This window comes from Geotrypetes seraphini, chromosome 5, assembly GCF_902459505.1.
Source record: "Geotrypetes seraphini chromosome 5, aGeoSer1.1, whole genome shotgun sequence".
In the NCBI taxonomy this organism is placed as follows: Eukaryota; Metazoa; Chordata; class Amphibia; order Gymnophiona; family Dermophiidae; genus Geotrypetes; species Geotrypetes seraphini.
Window position 1 is genome coordinate 16,145,954 of NC_047088.1, and position 22,341 is coordinate 16,168,294.

The 22,341-nt window shown below is 43.0% G+C and overlaps 1 protein-coding gene across 1 annotated transcript in view; it reads left to right on the top strand.

The window, feature by feature from the left end:
* The window catches only part of FGF16 (fibroblast growth factor 16), a 36,740-nt gene that overhangs the window by 6,162 nt on the left and 8,237 nt on the right, over nucleotides 1–22,341 (top strand). The gene's annotated exons all lie outside the window — the stretch shown is intronic.

Genomic DNA, 22,341 nt, shown 5'->3' on the forward strand with positions numbered 1-22,341 from the left:
AAGAGAATAAGGCAAAACATTATACTGGGCCAAGAAGGGAAGGGGCAAACCGGGTCAACATGGTTATACTTTGACCCCTTGAACCTATTATCCAAGAGCACCCACCGTTGCTGTCCCACCCCATAGTAAATTAGCAAGTGTCTCCATCAGCCATTGCAGAGACACTGAAAACCAACCCTATATCTCTCCCCCCCACCCTAAAAAACCTCCACAACCAACAACTTGTGTCACTAAATAGTCCAGGATGATCACCTTCCGTATAACAAATTCAGAATACCACTAGGGGCCCTGGATGTCAAAGACTGGATATACATTACATTACATTACAGATTTCTATTCCGCTTGTGCCTTGCGGTTCTAAGCGGATTACAAATTAAGAGACTGGACAATTTCAGGAATATTACAGTACATAGAATCAGGAATGTATCAAGTTACAATTGTTAGTCTGGAAGTTTCCAGGAGAAATTTAGAGCTCATAGTAGATGAATAGTAGGTTGATGAAGAGAGTTGTACAATGTTTAGGTATAGTTATGGTGGGGTGATCGTGTGTGTATTTTCTAGTGCTATGTTGAGGTTAAGATGATGGAAAGTATTTTTTGAAGAGATGAGTTTTGATTTCTTTTCGGAATTCTTTTATGTCTATTGATTTGATCAGTAGATTGGAAATGGTAGTGTCAATTTTTGCTGCCTGTGTAGCTAAAAGGCTGTCGTATAGTTTCATGCGTCGTGTACCTTTGAGAGGAGGGTAGGCAAATAGGTTTTGAGTTCTCTTTAATCTGTGTGAGAGATTACGGTGTAGTCTTTTGTTTAGGTAGCTGGGTGCTGTTCCGTGTGTTACTTTGTATAGTAGACAGTAGAATTTGAACTGGGATCTTGCTTTTATTGGTAGCCAGTGTGAGTCAAGGTAAGCATTGGTGATGTGGTCAAATTTGCTGAGGGAATAGATGAGTCTGAGGGCCGTGTTCTGAACGGTCTGTAATTGTTTTATCATGTAGTTTGGGCATGATAGGTATAGGCTGTTGCAGTAATCTACTATGCTTAGAACTAGGGATTGTACTACTATCTTGTATTGATCCTTGATGAAGAATTTTCTTATTTTTCTTAGGTTACGCATTGTGAAGAATGCTCTTTGGATGATTTTGTGGATTTGGGTCTGCATTGTGCAATTTCTGTCTAGTTGAATTCCTAGGATCTTGAGTGTGCTTTGCATTGGGTACTTGATTGTGTTTAATTCCAGTTCTGTGCATGATGGTTTTTTTTCCTTCTCTAGTAGTAGGAATTTAGTTTTTTCCGAGTTCAGTTTCAGTTTATGACTTGACATCCATTTTTCTACCGTTTCCATTATTATTTTCAGGTGGTTTGTTGATAAGGGGTCTTGTATGTTGAAGGGGGTGAGGATTGTTATATCATCCGCATAGCTGAATGATATTGTGTTTAGGGCGTCTAGGGTAATGCCGAGGGATGCTATGAAGAGGTTGAATAATATAGGAGATAATCCCAAATCTGAAGGAAATGTTTTTTGCGTTTAGGGCTAAGTCTGGCTGCGCATGCAGGCAATTCTGCCAAGTCCAGTAAGTTTCGCCACCGACCCAGACAGAGAAGATCACTTTTTGATCCCCAATACCCCTACCGTCCTTGGGGAAGGTGAAAAGCCTCTTCCTTATCGAATAGGAGACCTGCTGCCAACAGAAGCGGGCACTGAAAAAGTCATTCGGTGTAACGTAGTATTGCTCTCCAAAATTGTTTTATCTTCGGACAGGATCAAAATGCTCCTACTGCCTGCAAAATGGGTACCGGTATGTGGTTCTTGCGGTAATTGCTTTTAATGGCCACGTGCTAATGGTAACACTCATGCATGGCCATTAATACAAGGAACAGAAAAATGGCTGTTTTACTGGGGCAGTAAAAAAGGCCTTAGCGCCAAGGAAAAACACAGGTAAGAGAAAGCTCAGACCCAATTTTTACCATGCCCAGCAAAAGGATCCCTAAGGCTTTTGTCCCATCAGGTATCAAGGAGAAACATCTAATGAATTAGGGCAGTAGTCTCAAACTCGTGGCCCGCCAGGTACTATTCTGAGGCCCTCGGTATGTTTATCATAATCACAAAAGTAAAATAAAACAGTTTCTTGATCATATGTCTCTTTAGCTATAAATTATAATATTATTATTGAGACTTAGCCAAAAGGAAAGATTTATAAACTATAAAGAGTTTTACCTCATGCAAAATTGTCATTTCTTTAATAAGACATTAACTATTTTTTTCTGAGGCCCTCCAAGTACTGACAAATCCCAAATGTGGCCCTGCAAAGGGTTGGAGTTGGAGACCACTGAATTAGGGGGGCCTTTATCATCCTACAATTTATACTGTTCCCCTTTTGCTTTGGACTTTGGGGAAATTTTAGTCCAAGTGGCAGACACCCATGCAAAGATGGCTACATAAATATTTCACAGACATATTATCTGTTTGAGTAAAAGGCACAGTACAAATGCCAATTATTATTCACATTAACTAAATACTTTTATTATTCATTTAATTTTCTGTACCATTCAGGTACTCAATCAATCTAATGTACCTGGGGCAATGGGGGGATTAAGTGACTTGCCCAGGGTCACAGGGAGCAGTGTGGGTTTGAACCCACAACCTCAGTGTGGGTTTGAACCCACTTTTGCAGCTTTGAGTTAATTTAGAAACATCTTCCACTTTAGTAGGTTATTCATAAAACTCCTGATAAGGTATATATCCTTTTCAACCACAGAGCTGGCTCAACCATTAGGCAGAACTAAACTAAAGCTTAAGTTTATATACCGCATCATCTCCACGGAAGTAGAGCTCGGCACGGTTTACAAGAACTTAAAAATGAGAAAGGGTAGGAAAAGGTTTACATAAGTTTATAAATCGAGCGGAAAAGTAAGGGAAAAGAAATGACATGTTAGAGAAGAACTACTATCAATACAATGGTGTCAAGTTCCAATTTGAATCGTTCACAACTATACAGAACTTGTAAGACTTGGCTAAACAACTTTCCCAAGTCGAGTATATAATATGAACCCCTCAGATTCCTGCGCTGTTTAGTATGATTACTATAACAGCCAATAGCAGGTGGGCAGTTCTCATTCATTGGGTGTTCATATTTTGTTTTTTTCTTTTTTGAATTATATAGTAAAACTTTTTCTATTATAGTCAATATGTTATACGTGACTTGAAATACAAAATGTGCATATATAACTCAGCGGCACTTATCTTTTGTGCGAACCGCTGGTGTTTCCAATACACTCTGCCGTTGCTAATAAAGCCCCCTTTTTTGACGGGACCCGTTTCGCCGACTATGGCTTTATCAAGGGTCAACTGTAAAAGAGAGTGTACAAAGTCAGTTTTTCAATACCCAAAACTTAACAAATATAGTCAAGTACTCCAAATAACATTATTAGAATTTACTCACTGTGCACAGCTACGCCTGTGTGTAACAGGTCTTAGGCTTTATTAGCAACGGCAGAGTGTATTGGAAACACCAGCGGTTCGCACAAAAGATAAGTGCCGCTGAGTTATATATGCACATTTTGTATTTCAAGTCACGTATAACATATTGACTATAATAGAAAAAGTTTTACTATATAATTCAAAAAAGAAAAAAACAAAATATGAACACCCAATGAATGAGAACTGCCCACCTGCTATTGGCTGTTATAGTAATCATACTAAACAGCGCAGGAATCTGAGGGGTTCATATTATATACTCGACTTGGGAAAGTTGTTTAGCCAAGTCTTACAAGTTCTGTATAGTTGTGAACGATGTTAGAGAAGAGCCAGGTTTTTAGTTGCTTGCGGAATAAATGGAGGGAGCTCAGGTTCCGCAGCGGGATAGTAAGGTCATTCCAGAGACCTGAGAACTAGGCATTGGCCTAGAACCAGTGGCGAAGGAAGCTACTATTGAGTAAGCCTGGAACAATGCTCAGGTCAACCAAATGGTAGAGGCCACCTGTAGCTGAACCCTCCCTTCCGCGCATTCAGGTCTGGCACCCCCCCTCCCTATGCTCCTCTACTTACCTTCCCGCCAGATCTTCCAGACACTTCAGCGGCACAGATAGGTTCTGCTCACCAGGAAGGCAGCCTTTAGCCCTTTCTTCTGCTGCGTCCCTCCCAAAGGAAGTTGCATCACAGTGGCGGTCCTGTCTATCAGAGCGGCAGCCTTTAGCGTGGAGGACCCAGTGGATGGGCAAGTAGCTGAGTGTGTGTGGTGGGGGGAGGGGTTGCTGGACCCAGGGGGCACGTGAGGGGTACTCCAAGGGCTGTTTAGTTAAGCACTTCCAGCAATGTTATTGTAATAGGACTGATTAAGTTATGTAAATTAAATTTCACATAGAAAAACATGAAAAGAAAAATAAGAGAGTTTTGGGGGGGATCGATGATAGAAACATGGAACCTTGTAAGTCTTGGTAAAGGTTTATTCCTGATAAATCGAGCAGGTTTCTGAGATCCTTTTCCTCCCTACACAGCACTGATTGTATGCAAACGAGTGCGATTTGGTTGTTTGCTGTGAAGGTATCAAGTTAATCCCACGAACCATCTGTTTTGATTAATAGTGGAGCACTGGGGGGGGGGGGAGGGGCGTCTCGGTGCACCCGCCCAGTGCCCACTAAGCCCCAGCTACACCACTGCTCCGATCGATCCCGATAGCCAGACAAACTCAGCTGCTATTTCGACCAGTAGAGATGATTGGCAAGACATTTTTAGATAATCTGTATTCTTCTGGGGGAGGGTAGTGTTGGGGGGTGATCATGATTACTGGATAAGACAAACGGTCTAAAAGTTAAGCGTAGGAGGCGCGAGGCTTGCGGCATGCCCAGGGCATATAATCCCCTTGGCACTGACCCTGTTCTACTGTTTTGTTATGTGAGCTTTCATACTGGGGGGAAAAAAAAAACAACACCCAAACAAACCTGCCATATATTTAAATGTAGTAGCACAAACTTATCAAAATACAGAATATTTCTCCTTTTAAGTGTCAACAGGCAAGAAACAGTTCTAGCTGTTTCCCATAACTTGGAAGGGTCTTAGCAGTCAGCAAACCAGATGTGAAATAGAAGCAGCCTCTGTGCAACATGGAGCTATTTCTAGTAATTGAAGACTCCAGTTTCCGAGAGCTGGGATCTAATCCTGATGTTCAGAAAGAGTTGCATAAAGATGAACCATAGCCAAGATGCGAGGCCATGGTGTAATGGCAGGGTGGAAACATTAGCTGGATTCAGTAGACAAAAGCATTTGAAGCCCACAGGCTTTGGTCAGATTTCCATTAGGGGCATTGGGACTTGTATACTGCCTTTTTCTACTTATACAGCCACATTTTCCCTGGGCTCACAATCTGTCTAATGCACCTGGGGCAATGGAGGGATTAAGTGACTTGCCCAGGGTCACAAGGAGCAGTGTGGGATTTGAACCCACAACCTCAGGGTGCTGAGGCTGAAGCTTTAACCACTGCAGCACTCTAGAAATCAAAATGTTGTAAAAGTGAGCCAAGTATAAGACAATGAACCCATTGTGACATCACTGATGAGGTTGGCTCTTATTGGTGGAATGAGGCATTATGACATCACAATAACAGCTGTAGTTATCAGAGGCTGAAACTTTTCACACTATTTATTTATTCAGTTTTCTCTACTATTCTCCCAGGGGAGCTCCGAACAATTTACATGATTTTATTCAGGCACTCAAGCATTTTTCCCTGTCTGTCCTGGTGGACTCACAATCTATCTAATGTACCTGGGGCAATGGAGGGATTAAGTGACTTGCCCAGGGTCACAAGCAACAGTGTGGGATTTGAACCCACAACCTCAGGGTGCGGAGGCTGAAGCTCTAATCACTGCGCCACACTCTTATGTCCTGCCAGCAGAAGGAAGAAAAACATTATAAGCAGCACTGCTTCTAGTGCATTAGGTCCCCCCAACTTAGACAAACCTTCAGTCTTGAGCCTCGTCACCTTTCCAATCGATTTCGGACCTGGAGGCCACCTTATTCCCACTCCACCCAAGATTTTGATAATTAAGAGCTGACCACCACTCCTCTCGGAATATTTCTGTTGGACAAAGGAGAGCAGTTTAAAAAAATCATTTATACAGGTAAATTCTGATTTACCCCGGCCAGAGGATCTACCCAGGCAATTCTGCACAAAATTGTACAGTTTTGAATATCAAGCCCCATCCTCCTACTTGTGCTGCCCAATTTGCCAATTTGAATTGATTTGTTTGCTTAAAAAAAACAGGCTTTCCGATTCACTGACAAACCCTCCTCCCCGCATGCCTTCGGGCCTTCTAAAAAAAAAAAAAAAAAAAAAGGAGCAGCAGCCCTCTGGCAGTGAAAAGCCTGTCCTAAGTGCTATGTCTTGCTGGCCATCCACTGCCGCTGCTGCTCCTGCTTTAAGAGGTCTGATGACAGAGCTCAAGGAGGGGGGGGGTGTATGTGGGTGTGGGGGATGTCGGTCGGGAAGTGTTGCATAGGCGCCATTGCTGTGAGTACTCTCGGCCCCACAGCTTTAGGGGGTTCCCTGAAGGCTGGTATGTTTTCCCTTCTCCCCACCATCATCCGGCTTCTCCCTGGCTTCCTGGTCTTACTTTCAAAACTAATTACGGTCTACAGGCTGCCATTGACCTCTGCTGTATGTTTCCTCTGCCGTGATCCATTCCAGCCCAAAACAGGATGTGATGTCAGAGGAAGGGCGGGGCCGCAGCAGAAGAAATTTGCAGTGGAGGCTGACGGCAGCCTGCTAGAATCGCTACATCACCAGCGATCCTCTGCAGGCCGTAATTAGTTTTTAAAGTGATATCTGGAGACCAGGAGGAAGCTGGACGATGGTGGGGAGAAGGGGAAAACATGCAGGTCTTTGGGGGCTTCCTGGTGTAGCTATTAGAAGTATATGGAACAGAGCAGGGTCACACAGCCTCTTTCCAGATGCATAATCTGGTAACCTTATACATTAGTCATCGCTGAGTGCTCTAATTGTGAACACTTAGCAACACCTAACTAAAATTCACGTGCAACTTAATTGATTTTTAATGGGTTATATGGCATGGAATTTAATTGCTAATGTAAGTTGCGCACAGATAGCCACGCGACACCTAGCGACGGCTGAGGGGAGATATGATTGAAGTCTACAATATCCTGAGTGGAGTAGAACGGGTACAAGTGGATTGATTTTTCACTCCGTCAAAAATGACTGGGGGACACTCGATGAAGTTTACATGGAAATACTTTGAAAACCAATAGGAGGAAATATTTTTTTCACTCAGAGAATAGTTAAGCTCTGGAACGTGTTGCCAGAGGATGTGGTAAGAGCGGATAGCGTAGCTGGTTTTCAGAAAGATTTGGACAAATTCCTGGAGGAAAAGTCCATAGTCTGTTTTTGAGAAAGACATGGGGGAAGCCACAGTTTGCACTAGATCGGTAGCATGGAATGTTGCTACTTTTTGGGTTTTGGCCAGGTACTAGGGACCTGGATTGACTACCATAAGAATGGGCTACTGGGCTTGATGGACCATTGGTCTGGCCATGTAAGGCTATTCTTATATTCTTCTTATGTTCATAAGCCTAAGTCAGGGCACTCTCTGACACGTGATGATACCTACCTGAAAAGTAGATGTGTTAGGAGCCAGTGGCATAATAAGAGGGGGCGGGGAGTGGTCCTTCCCAGATACGGTGTTCCTCGGGGCGCTAGCACCCCTCCTGCTTTCTGCCCCCCCTCTTCCCACTCCTTTCCCTGCCGCGTGTGCATCCCTTCCCTTCCCCCCTAACTTTTTAACTTTGGCGCAAGCAGCCACGAACTGGCTGCTCACATCGGCTTCAGCACTCTTTCTGATGTCACTTCTGGGACCCACGGCTAGGAAGTGATGTCAGACAGTGCGCCGATGTGAGCAGCCAGTTCGTGGCTGCTTGCGCCAAAGATAAAAAGGTACGGGGAAGGAGCGCACATGTGGAGCGGGGGGTGGGAGAGGGGCACCACCGCCCCGGGTCCTGCTCACCCCCGCTATGCCACTATTAGGAGGGGAGAATAGGCGTGGTAGACGTCGCCATCACTAGGCCTTTGAGATAGGCCAGGGAAAGCGTTTATAGAATCAGGCCCACATACTATAAATTTATTTCAGAAATCATCCCATCATTTTAGCACATCAATACCATGAGAAATAATCATTTTTCCGTTACCGCTCCTTCACTCTGGAACTCGGCCCCAAGTCACTTAAGAGAGACTACGTCTCTAGATAACTTTAAATCCAGTTGAAAAACATTTCTTTTTAAAGATGCTTTCGAAGCTTGACCGTCCTTTTAAGGATGTTTGAAGACAACATTCGTCAGGCCTGTCTGGCCGTTTCTTCTGGTCCGCCTCCTTTTTGTTTGTTTCTTAATTGTTCTTTACTACTCAAATATTGCAGCTCTTTCCCCTTTTTCCTCTCGTTCCAATTAGTCTCCGTCTTATCGTCTGTCTATGTCTTACGTTTTTATGTCTTTTGAATTAGTTCTTTATCAGTTTTGAGGGTTTTTTAAGTTGTAAACTTGTTATTTTAATTTTGTAATACTGCTTTGAATATGGATAATGTGGGATATCAAATTTTAATAAATTTCAAGTTTATTTAAAAATTTGATTTGATCACAATATCATATTCCAATGCGATTTACAAATACTAATAAAAACAGGGTAAAAAAACACACACATATTTTAAAACTATGACACTACAGGACACAAGAGGAAGACAGGTTTAACTACAATAAAAAAAATAATAATAATTCAAAAGAAATACATAAAATTATCAAATTAAAAGAAATCCACATCATTTTGGCTGAAGACAATCTCTGAAATAACTGACTGGACTGGACTAGGATATTTTCACGATACTTGTCATCACCAGCTTCTTCCATTACCAGGAACACAAAACACTGCAAAAACAGCGTCTTTATATGTGGAAATGGGTCAGTGCACCATCCTAAACAATGATCTTGAAAAAGATACTGCTTCCATATGTATGTCCACAGTGCACACAGTTTTGGCCTGAGAAGAATGCAAAGGAAATGCTGATAGAGCAGAATATAAATTTTGTAAATAAATAAATAAGACATACACACATATTTCAGTTTGGAGAAGAGACAGCTCAGAGGAGATAAGCAGAGGTTTATAAAATACTGAGTAGAAAGGAATGGGTAGACATGAATCACTTGTTTACTCTTTTCGAAAACAGTTCTATAAATTCAATAAACTTTATTGAACTTTAAAAAAAAACAACAACTAGGGAGTATTTGATCAAATACAAATAAACCACAAACCATAGCAGATTTAAAACAAATCAGGGAAAGTATTTCTTCACTCAACCTATAATTAAACTCTGGAATTTGTTGCCAAATAATGTGGTGAAAGCAGTTAGCTTAGCAAGGTTTTAGAAATGTTTCGATACATTTCTAAAAGAAAAGTCCATAAATCATTATTAAGACAGACTTAGGAAAATCTGTTTTACTCTTTGGGATCTAGCTAGGGACTTGGGTTGGCCACTGTTAGAAACAGGATACTGGGCTTGATGGATCTTTGGCTTGTCCAAGTATAGCATCTCTTATGTTTTTATGCGAGTCAAGTATAGGACAGTGAAGCCATTGTGACATCACTGCTGAGGTTGGCTCTTAGGCATTGGTGGAATGAGGCATTATGACATCATAAGCTCAGCTCTGGAATGCTGCTTTGGGTTTCTGCCAGGTACTTGGGACCTGGGTTGGCCATTGCTGGAAACAGGATACTGGGCTTCATGGACCTTCGGTCCGTCCTAGTATTTATATTCTTATATTTTTTATACAGTACTTTTAAGAAATACATCAGTATTTATACATGTTCCAAAGCACATGTGTCAGCTAACTATTCAGTTCAACCTTTGATTTGGATGAATTATAAGGAAGGTGGTTATGCTATGAAGAGAGAAGCTGATATGCACGGACGGGGAGAGGGACCTTGGGGTGATAGTGTCCGAAGATCTAAAGGCGAAAAAACAGTGTGACAAGGCAGTGGCTGCTGCCAGAAGGATGCTGGGCTATATAAAGAGAGGCGTAGTCAGTAGAAGGAAGAAGGTGTTGATGCCCCTGTACAGATCATTGGTGAGGCCCCACTTGGAGTATTGTGTTCAGTTTTGGAGACCGTATCTGGCGAAGGACGTAAGAAGACTTGAGGCGGTCCAGAGGAGGGCGACGAAAATGATAAGAGGCTTGCGCCAGAAGACGTATGAGGAGAGACTGGAAGCCCTGAATATGTATACCCTAGAGGAAAGGAGAGACAGGGGAGATATGATTCAGACGTTCAAATACTTGAAGGGTATTAACGTAGAACAAAATCTTTTCCAGAGAAAGGAAAATGGTAAAACCAGAGGACATAATTTGAGGTTGAGGGGTGGTAGATTCAGGGGCAATGTTAGGAAATTCTACTTTACGGAGAGGGTAGTGGATGCCTGGAATGCGCTCCCGAGAGAGGTGGTGGAGAGTAAAACTGTGACTGAGTTCAAAGAAGCGTGGGATGAACACAGAGAATCTAGAATCAGAAAATAATATTAAATATTGAACTAGGCCAGTTACTGGGCAGACTTGCACGGTCTGTGTCTGTATATGGCCGTTTGGTGGAGGATGGGCAGGGGAGGGCTTCAATGGCTGGGAGGGTGTAGATGGGCTGGAGTAAGTCTTAACAGAGATTTCGGCAGTTGGAACCCAAGCACAGTACCGGGTAAAGCTTTGGATTCTTGCCCAGAAATAGCTAAGAAGAAAAAAAAAAAAAATCTAAATTGAATCAGGTTGGGCAGACTGGATGGACCATTCGAGTCTTTATCTGCCGTCATCTACTATGTTACTATGTTACTATGCTAACTTCTCCTGCATTTTAAACTATCTCAAAAATATTAAAATCTGTGTTTTGTAGCTGCACTTAGTTAGTGTCTCTTATACGTCCAGCTTTGTGAAATCCAACACTTACAAAACCTCTATGGAGAAAGGCTGAAGAGAGTCTGGAGAGCACAAGATATTTTAGTGTCATAGGAAATGATGGCAGATAAAGACCCGCATGGTCCATCCAGTCTGCTCATCATCAAGGCACCGTTGAACCAAAAATCTAGTAATTATTCATTTTACTTGCTAAGTTCTTCTAAAATATGTCCTCTTCCCCCCCCCCCCCCCATGATAGGCCAGACCTATACTCTGATAATATGAATGTGGTATAAAATCCATCTTCCAAAATTATAATTAGTACCAACTCAGTTTCAAAATTATTATAAAATGTTACCAGCCAGCGGTGGGATCACCGAGGAGAGACTCTTTAATCAAAAAAGTGTGGAGAAAAAGCTTAAAAAATAACCATTTGGCAGCAACAATACTGATTTCAAGATGCTCTTTTACCCCTCATTGGCATAAAAATAACTCCACGCATTCTTTCATGGCAATCTCTCCCCGGGCGTAGGCCCACCACGGTGCGCAGGGTGTGAAAAAAAGAAAAACGAGACAGACTTCCACTTAGCTGCAAAGCATGGAAACCGTCTTCACCAACAGATGTCTAAGTCTGAACACCTCCCGCTGCCGTTAGATGTCTCCATCCATGTTCAGCTGACTTCCTCCTACAAGAGCCTTGTATCGCTGGGGGTTGGCTGCCGCAGGGATTACCAATACGGAAGTTCTCCACGGTGCTGTTATGGAGAGCTCAGCAGACATTTTAAGGGGTGTATGGTGAGATGAATATTTGGCACCCTTTATGTGACGTTCCCAGCAGTGCCCTCTAAGATGCCCCACTGCTCTGTTGGCGTATCGATATGGCCGGCCCATTAGAATGGTAGCCCCTCCCATGTCTAAATGTGCTGATTTGGACATTTTTGTGGTTGAAAATGACAAATAAAGTTAGATGTGCTGTGGTCTAGACGTTTTGACAGCCAAGATGTCCAAGTAACTGATTTAAAAAATTTTAAAATATATATATTTAGACGTCCTGTTCAAAAATGGATGTTTCTGTGCTTCCAACTTTGGACATTTAGTGGGAAACGTCAAACTTGGACTTAGACTTGCACGGTCTGTGTCCCATATGTGGTGATTTGGGCTGGGGAGAGCATCAGTGGGAACTCCACTAACGTGGAACATGAGGATGTTACTGGCCAGACTTTATGGTAGATTTCCTGCAAACAGGATGGTTGGATAGGCTGGAGGGAGCTTGGACGGAAACTTTAGCATTTGGAACCTAAGGCAATACCAGGTGGACTTTTTACAGTCTATGACCCAGAAATATCAAAGAAGAGAAGTTAATTTAATCATGTATTTTTAATGGGTATAATTAATGGGCAGACTGGATGGACCGTTCAGGTCTTTATCTGCCGTCATTTACTATGTTGCTATGTTATCTGGCAGAAACCCAAAGAGTAAAACATATTGTATTAAAATTTGATTAATCGCTTATCCAATTTCTAAGCAAATTTACAGAATAAAAAACAAGGAAAACAAAAACATGGTAAAAAATCTAATATAATAAAACCCTAAGCCGCACATGCGCACTCCCACCTGCGTACTCCCGTTTTCTGTGAGCTGTAGGGCACCGCAGGTAGGAGTGCGCATGCGCGCAAATCTCTCTCTCTTTCTCTCTTCCCCCCAAGGTGGATGTCGGCCGCGGCGGCTGTCGGCAGCTGCAGACCGTGGCGGCTGTCGGTGGCTGCAGGCCGCGGCAGCTGTAGGCCGCAGTGGCTGTCGGCGGCTACAGGCCGTGGCAGCTGTCGGCTGCTGGCGACTGCAGGCCGTGGCAGCCGAGCATGGAGCACGGAGCCACCAGCAGCGGGTGGAGGTCATCCCGAGAAACCCCTGACCTACAGGCCGGGCTGAAGTTTAAAGTACTGAGTGTAGGAGGGGCAGGAGAAGCTAGACTGAGGGAAAAAATGATGATGCACAGGGAAATGGAGGGAGAGGGAATGCTGCGGATGCTGCACAGAGAAGTAGGGAAGGAGATAGGAAGAAAGACACAGGGACAGGGGCAGGGAGAGAGACAGAAAGACAGACAGCAGGAGGAAGAGAGACAGAAAGAAAAAGACAGGGGTAGGGAGAGAAACAGAAAGAAAGACAGACATATATTCTAGCACCAGCGGGAGGAAGGGAGACAGAAAGAAAAAGACAGGGGTAGGGAGAGAAACAGAAAGAAAGACAGACATATATTCTAGCACCAGCGGGAAGAAGGGAGACAGAAAGAAAAGAAGAAAGACACAGGGACAGGGAGAGACACAGAAAGACAGACAGACAAAGGGGGCCAGGGAGAGAGACAGACAGAAAGAAAGACAGCGGGACAGAGAGAGAGACAGAAATAAAGACAGACATCATCAATGACGCGACAGAGGGACTCAACGGCAGAAGAAAGCCGCGAAACAGCCTGTTTAGCGTGCTGTGGCTGCCATCGCTGGAGGGAGGTTTGATATTAAAGTCATCTCGCTGGGAGAGAAGCGTTTGCCTCGGGTGCTTCAGGCAACAGCAGCGTTTACAATTCGCTGCTGTTGCTGGCTTCAGGCCTTCCTCTCTGGCCAGTCCTGCCTACTTCCTGTTTTCATGAAGACAGGACCGGCCAGAGAGAAAGACCTGAAGCCAGCAAAAGCAATGAATTGTGAATGCTGCTGCTGACCAATGAAGTAGTTAAATGAGGAAAGGGAGCAGAGGGGGAGAGAATGGCTTGGAGGGAAGGAGGAAGGTATGCCAGACCAAGGGAAAAGGAAGGAGGAGATGGAGAGAGGCCATATGGAACAGAGAGAGAGAGGGCGGACACTGGATGGAAAGAGAAGAGAGGGGCAAGACAGAGGGTGAACAGTAGATGGAAGGGGTAGAGAGAGGGAGACACACCGAATGGAAGTGTGGAGGACAGGGGGAGCAGACGTTGGAAGGAAGTGGGGAGGAGAAAGAAAAAAGGCCACATGCAGGATTGAGGGAAGAGAATAGAGTTAGAAATAAAGATAGACAGACAGGGGGCCAGGGAAAGACACAGACAGAAAGAATGACAGCGTCCAAGGAGAGAGAGACAAATTAAAAAAAAAAAAAACAGACAGACAGACATCTACTCTAGCACCCGTTAATGTAACAGGCTGAAACACTAGTAAATAATAATAAAACAATGCCATTGACATTAACAGGAAAAGTACTATTAAAAGAAACATCATCTAACGAATGGCATAATGAGTAGGGACAGATGTCACGGACAGACGTGAGACAAAAGAGAAAAGGGTTGGAACTACAAATTTGATATGAACAGAAGCCAAATAAGGGGGAAAAAAAGAAAGGGAGCAATACTACTTGTTCCTGAGAAGGAATTGGAAAGAAACTGAGGAATTAATCAAGTGTTGAAAGCTTCTTTGAATAGATGACTCTTAAGTAGGCCTTTGAAACGTATAAGGCTAACCACCTCCCTTACGGGAGCCGGTAGGGTATTCCAGAGTTGTGGGGCTACGACTGAGAAAATGTGGTGCCTCTTGGTTCCAATTATTCAAAGGGAAGGAACCATAAGCAATATACGATCAGATGATCTACGAATAAGATATTTATTAATAAAATGGGGTGATTTGGAATGGATTGTTTGAAATGTTATTACAGCGATTTTGTAAGAAATTCTTTGATTAATTGGTAGCCAATGGGCATTCCGAAGCAGGGGGGTTACATGGTCATATTTCCTAGATTTTGTTATTAATTTAATTGCAGCGTTTTGGATAATTTGAAGGCTTCTCAAATCCTGGGCTAGTCCTGTAAATAGACCGTTATAATAATCTAGTTTTGCAAACATTAATGAATGAACCAGTATATTAATAGATTTTGGTTCTAAAAATTTAGAAATTGACCAGATCATCCTTAACTTAAAGAAACAAGATTTGATTATAGAACTTATATGTTTTTGAAATGTCCATTTTTTTTAAATCAAATATAACCCCTAGAATTTTATGCTACTTATCTTAGGAATAAGCCAATCTTAATAATGGCTTATGGATGACTTTTGTTTTAGGAAATTATCCAGGTTTTTTTTTACTCTGCTAAGCTAACTGATTTCACAACATTCTCTGGCAATAAATACCAGAGTTTAATTACACACTGAGTGAAGAAATATTTTCTCAGGTTTGTTTAAAATAGGCTACATAGTAGCTTCATCGCATGTCCCCCTAATCCTAGTATTTTTGGAAAGAGTAAAGAGCACTCTTTCACCAACAATACTTCTCTGTATTGGTTCAATCAATCATTTTGTCAAGGCTGGATTACTGCAATTCAGTGTATTTGGGTCTTTCAAAGGTCAGTCTGCAGAGACTTCAATTAATACAGAACACTGCAGCTAAACCTATCTTCGGTAAGAGTAAATTCGATCACGTAACCCCTCTTCTCAAGGAATTACATTGGTTTCCAGTGTATCTCAGAATTCAATTTAAGTGCATTTGTATTGCATTTAAGATCCTATTTGGCATTTTTGCCACTTTGATTCCTTTAGACTGGAATGTTCATAGATCTCATCTTGCCAGAAGTTCTCAAAAATTAAAACTTACATTTCCCTCTCTCAGTGGTAAAAACAGAACCTTTGAGAGATTTAGTCATTCTTCTGCTTTTAAATTAACTGAATTCTGGAATGCTTTACCGCTTACACTAAGAAGTTTAGGTTCTTTTGCTTTATTCCGGAAAGTTCTGAAAACTTTGTTGTTTGCTAAACATTTTGGAAATTAACTATTTCAGTCTACTTTTCCTTGTCAAGTTTATGTATTATGTATTACATTATTGTAAACCGAGTCAAGCTCCTCTTGGTTGATGACTCGGTCTATAAAACTAAGTTTTCGTTTAGTTTAGTTTTAGTAAACAAGCAATTCCCATCTACCCTTTCCATGCCACTCAGCATTTCATAGACCTCTATCATATCACCCCTGAGCCGTCTCCTCTCCATGCCGACAAGCCCTAGTCGCTTTAGCCTTTCCTCATAGGGAAGTCGTCCCATCTCTCTGATCGTTTTCATCCATGGCTAAACTGAATAACAATGCTGACAATACACAACATTGTTTGACTCCAGTTATTGTGTTGGACCTTTCGTACCTGACACTGCATTCAGTGTTCTCATACAGGCTTAGCAGGTGTTCCACATGATTTCATAATATTCTGTTCGGTGCTTTTTCAAAATGCCACACAATTTATAAGATCTGGGATTTTATATCCATGAACCTTTTCTAATACTCTGCACAATGTGGAAATTTGATCTGCTCAGGATCCGTTGGGCCTTAACCCCTACTTGCTCTTCTCCTAACAGGCTGTCCATTTGAGCATTAACCCAGCTATGACTTATTCAGCGGCAAACTCTTTGGGGTACAGATAATAGATTCCTCTCTGGCTATTGTAGTTCAATAGACCTCCTTTTTTCCAATTATCTGCTGGTTTTCCCTTTTTCCGTGACACATTACACCACCGCCTTCTATCATTAGATCTGACCTTTTCTTCAAGAGATTTGTACAGATATTGAATCCTGGTGATTTTCCATTCCTTGCGTCCATAATGCCATTGTGAATGGCCTGGTGTCTGTCTACACCTCTATTGATATTTCAGCCATCGCTGATCTAAGGCTCTTTCAGGCTTTGGGTGGTTTAGTATTTCCTTCCAAGGTTCTTCTCAACACTGGACTCTTTCTTTTCTGGCTTTCACAGGTAGCCCTTTCTGTTGCTGTTAAACAATTATGTGATAAAACTGTTTTCAAATGTCCTTTTTGTGTATTTCCTTCTGCCTATCTCCTCTCTTCTTTATTTTCCCAATAGTACTGCCGTATTTATTGGGATATCGATAACCTTCCACCTGACAACACTGGAGAAAAAAGAGAAATAATGATGAGAGGAGGTCCTAGAGATAGTTGACAGCACAGAAGTGAGAAGATCAGAAAGAAAATCACCAAAGGGAAGGGAAATGATTTTATTTTTAGATTAGTAACTGAAATATGTCAGTTTTGAGTATATACATCTGTATTGCACTGTTTAAGGGGTGCTTTATAATTTGCGATTAATTGTGATTTATCATGCAATTAAAAATTTTAATCGATCTACAGCCCTAGAAAAAAATATTTCCCCCTCTTGGTTTTAAGAGTATTTCCCTGTAACTTCATCAAGTGTCCCCTAGTCGATCCACTTGTACCCGTTCTACTCCACTCAGGATTTTGTAGACTTCAATCCTATCTCCCCTCAGCCGTCTCTTTTCCAAGCTGAAGAGCCCTAACCGTTTTAGTCTTTCCTCATACGAGAAGAGTTCCAGCCCCTTTACCATCGTGGTTGCTCTTCTTTGAACCCTTTCCAAATCTGCTATTTCTTTGTGATATGGTGACCAGAACTATGTGAGACCAACAGACAAAAGAAAAAACAAGAGGCAAGGGAGATGTCTTAATTAACCAAAATGAGACCTTTCACTTTCCTGAAGTGTGACCTAACTCTTATATGTCTATGTGACTGTGTCCCAGTGTCCCCTGATGAAGACATCATTCCATGCCGAAACTTGGATCCTTGTTGGGACATTTTCAGAATCCAGGTCTCATTTTGGTTGATTAAGGCATCTCCCTTGCCTCTTTTTTCTCTTTTGTTTTCTGGCCTCTCACGAGGCAAGAACTCATTGTTTGTTTTGACCAAAACTGTGTACAATATTCAGGGTGAGGATGCACCATAGAGGGATACAGAGGCATTATAACATTCTCAGTCTTATTTACCATTCCTTTCTTAATAATTTCTAGCATCCTGTCTGCTTTTTTGGACACTGCTGCACACTGGGCAGAAGATTTCAGCACTTTGGGCTAGATTCACTAAGCCCACGGATCCGATCCGTGGGTGGTCCGATCCAATCCGTGGCCGGAGGGCTGATTCACGACGCGTCGTCATGCAAATTATTGCAATCAGTGGCACACCCCAAACTGACCAAACGGATCGCTGAAGAGCGATCACGATGCATGCGCAGCCCATCTTCTGTACCTGTAGATGGTCTGCACATGCTCTCTGCACAAGGACAAACTGTAAATGTGAGGCATAGGGGAATCACCTTAGCAGAAAGGAAGCTCGCAATGCGGGGAAGGGCGGCAGAGAGCAGGAGAGTCGGGGCGCTGATTCCTTTCGGGACAGAGCAGGAGAGTCTGTTGCTGACTTCTTTTGGGGCAGAGATGCAGGCAGGACGGCAGAGAGCAGGGTTTTTGCTGCAGGGAAGGGATTTTAGGGTGGCAGAGAGCAGGAAAAAATGTGAGCGACTGGCCCTCAGCATTCGCTTCTTTTTTGATCGGCCAGCCCAGTCGGTGTTCCTTAAATTGTTTAGTGAATCGCCGCCTTGCTACATTTGCATGCATTTCCCTCATTTGCATGCATGGGTCGGATCGGGTGTGGACAGGATCGGCCAGAAGGTTAGTGAATCAGGTCAAGGTCGCAAAGTGGTTGGGACACGATTGGTGTCCTTGGTGAATCTAGCCCTTAGATCTTTTTTCGTGGGTGCTGACTCCCAAGGTGGATGCTAGCAATTGGTAACCAGACTGGTAAGGACATTTTCTTTATTTCAAGGTCAGTGGTGGCCCCCACTGACTCTTCGCCATCCCTATTCTCTCTCCCACATTGTCCCAAAACTTCCTGCTGATACTACATCCATTTATTTAAAATTTTTTTATATACCATTTACAAAAAAACTAAATGGTTTACATCAATTAAAACATACATAAGATAAAACAAACCATGTCATAAAATCTACATAATTAAACAAATTTCTTCTCGTCAAATGCTGACTAATACATCACATAAATGCAGTAAGAAACTGATTTACACTCAGTCGCAATTGGCCCACCACGATGGTCCACATTTTGCCACCAGCAATACAGAAAGTTATCGCTCTAGTATCTGCATAATCTCCCTGCGCTATTGGAATTAATAGCTTTTAATTTTTGGATCGTAAAGATCTATTAGGCTTATCGAGTGCCACAACTTGTCGAAAGTACCACGGTGTTTCATGGCACAACAAAGGAGTCACGAGGATGTCAATAATTCAGCCACAGGTGTAAAATTCAAACAACTTTATGTTGCTCCCGAAATACAACTGGTAACCAAAGTAATTGCTTCAGAATTGGCGTAATAGGCGCCTTCCTGTCAACTCCCATTACTAAGCTAGCTGTGACATTTTGTACCAACTGTACTAGCCGTTCTGTCTTCTACCTGTGCCATGTAGCTCTCTGTAAGTGCCAATGGGGGCAGCTACCAGTGGGAGTCCGGGGAAACAATTGCATACATGCTGGCGAGCATGCAAGAGGAAATGGCTCTTATGTGCAGAGTCCCGCAGTTGGAAGCATTGCTGAGAGAACCAGCAGAGGCACGAAGACCCTGGCAAGGAAGGATTGCTAGTTGGAAAGGCTCTTTGAGAGAACAGTCTGGAAGGAGAATCAAGCAACAGAGCTCGGGCTCTGGCTGGCAGGTGGGAGGGAACCTTCAGAAGGGGAAGCTGTGTGAGCTGAGTGTTCCTCTTGCTGAACTCCAAAATACTTTGAAAACAGCAGGATCGATGCTCAGAGGCTTCAGGGAACACTCAGATGTTTCTGTGTGAATAAGAGAGGCAAAGCTGTGGAGGTCAGTGTCAGGATGAAGCAGCCAGCCCTGCGGTCCCAGAGGGAATAGCAGACTCCAGGGTTTCGGAGAAAGACAGACAATAGAATAAAAGCCGATTGATGGTTCAAAGGGCTCATGTTTCTGACCTGTGAGACTGTACTACGGAACCTGTGCCAGACTGCAGGGAAGGTCCACAGTAATTCCTTTTACTTGTGAGGCAGGAGCACCAGTACTTCCAGAATAATCCCAGAGTGACGACTGGTAGCGACTGTGTCCAGAAGTGTTTATGAGCTTCCGTAGCTAGAGTCTTACACACCTGCATTTAAAGACACAGCTGCCTACAATAAAATGCTGGTTGAGGCCAGTCCTGACCCGGCTCTGGGTTCAAGGTGTGCCTGGAATGATTGAAAACTATTAGAAAAAAATAATAATTAGGAAGAAACCCAGACAGGCATATCTAGGAGTGGGACAAAGTGAGCACAGGCCCATTTATTTTTTGCTCCAGCCCACCCAGCAATGCCACCACACAGCCCTCTTCACTCTCTTCTCCACACGGTCCTGGCATTTGCCATCCTCGCTCTCAACCTTGTCCCTCCTTGTTATATCTTACACGGGTTCTTAGTGCCTGCAGTGATTCATTTTCGCTGTCAGCCCCGGCTCCAAAGGCTTCCCTCTGCCATGTTCCACCACAGAGGAAACAGGAAGTGATGTCAATGGTTGCGGAACGTGGCAGAGGGAAGCCTTTGGGGCCAGTGGTGGTAGCAAAAATGAATTGTTGCAGGCGCTGGGGACTCGTGTAAGGCATAGCAGGGAGGAACGGGTTTGAGAGATAGGAGGGTAGACAGGGCAGAGGAGAGGAGAGAGATGTTGGATGCATGTTAAAACCCTGCATTTTTAAAAATATCTCCTGGGGAGGCAGTGGCATAGTGGGGGTGCAACAGACGACCCCTAGCACCATTTTGGTGGAGGCACCAGCACCTTTTTTCCTCTCTACTCCCTCCCCCACAAAATATGTGCCTTCACTTCCCCCCCTCCCCCCACTGGCGCAAGCATCAGCTCCATCCTTCAGCTCATGCCAGCCTCAGCTCTCCCTCTGATGTCACTTCCTGGTCACAGGACCAGGAAATGACATCAGAGGGAGAGCCAAGGTTTGCGAAATTTTCCGGCCTGTTTGCGCCAGAGGAAGTTAAAGAGATATCGGGGAAGGGAAGGGGCGTGCTTAAAGTGAGGACGGAGAAGAGGACAGGGGGGCGTGAGCACCCTGGTTGCCTCCCACCCTCACTATACCACTGGAGGGGAGGGTTGTGGAAAGGCCTATCCAAAATACTGCCACCGAGTGACAGTAGAAGGGAAGAACACAAAAACAGTCTACACGTAATAGAGAGAGAGGTTTTTCCTGTATTGAGTTGGATTAAGTTAAGAATAGTAGGTGAAATAAAGAAAATCATGTAGGAAGAGTGGAAGATAGAGGGGCACTCCCCTGAGAGGAATCCGGTCCATCTTTTACCTTCTTCACCACAAGAGAGATTTTTGAAAACAGCCTAAAAGCTAAGCGGTTGTTACGCATTTGAATCGCACTATGTAGCTGAAAGCTCAGGAAAAACAAATGCAGAGAACCCACTTACCTTAACAAACAGACATTGTGGCAAAGCTGATTGATGAATGCATTCTTTTGAAATCTGAGCCTGTAAAATGCACAGAAGAAAGAGGAAACCTAATTCAACTTAGAACTGAGACAAAGAACTTTGTAATGTGCATTTCTTATCTGACAAGTGAACCTGTTGAGAACGGTTTTTGATGATAAGCTTGTACTCTATGGGAAAACTTTTTGTCGTAGGAAAATCAGAACTTGAATAGTTTCTGTATTAAAAAAAAAAAAAAAATTTAAGAAACTTGTTTTGCAAGTTTTGTAGAGAAAAATAATTCATTGAACCAGCTGAGTTTTCAGGAATAAAACTTTGAAATTCTATATTTTTATGTGGTGTGCTCTTATAGTACTGCTAAGACCTTGCATGTGATTAATCAATTTGCGTGTAATTAAACTGGAATTCGTTGCCAGAGAATGTGGTGAAATCAGTTAGCTTAGCGGGGTTTAAAAAAGGTTTGGATAATTTCCTAAAAGAGAAGCCTAAACCCTTCTCCTAAATTGTAATTTCCGGCATCTATTATGTAAGCATCATCCAATTATAACTTCCTAGAAAACCCCAGCTATCCCTCTCTATTCTACGCCTGATCTGTATACTTCCCCTGAATTGTAACTTCCTGGATATGTCCAGCTGTCTTACACTGTAATCCACTTAGAACTGCAAGTTAAAGGTGGAATATAAGTCACTAATGCAATGTAAGAAGTCCATAGGCCATTATTGAGATGGGGAAAACCACTGCTTATTCCTAGCATAGGCAGCATAAAATGTGTTTTATTACTTGGGGTATAGCGAGGTACTTGGGACCTAGGTTGGAAACAGGATACTGGGCTTGAAGAACCTTCGGTCTGTCCCAGTGTGTCAATTCTTATGTTCTTATGTGATCCAAGTATAGGACAATCAAGCCATTGTGACTTCACTGCTGAGGTTGGCTCTTAGGCATTGGTGGAATGAGGCATTATGACATCACAATCTCAGCTCTGGAATGTTGCTGCTCTTTGGGTTTCTGTCAGGTACTTGGGACCTGGGTTGGCCACAGGATACTGGGCTTGAAGAACCTCCAGTCTGTCCCAGTGTGGCAAGTCTTATGTTCTTATGACTCCTCGCTCATGAGGTAGGCTCTACACTT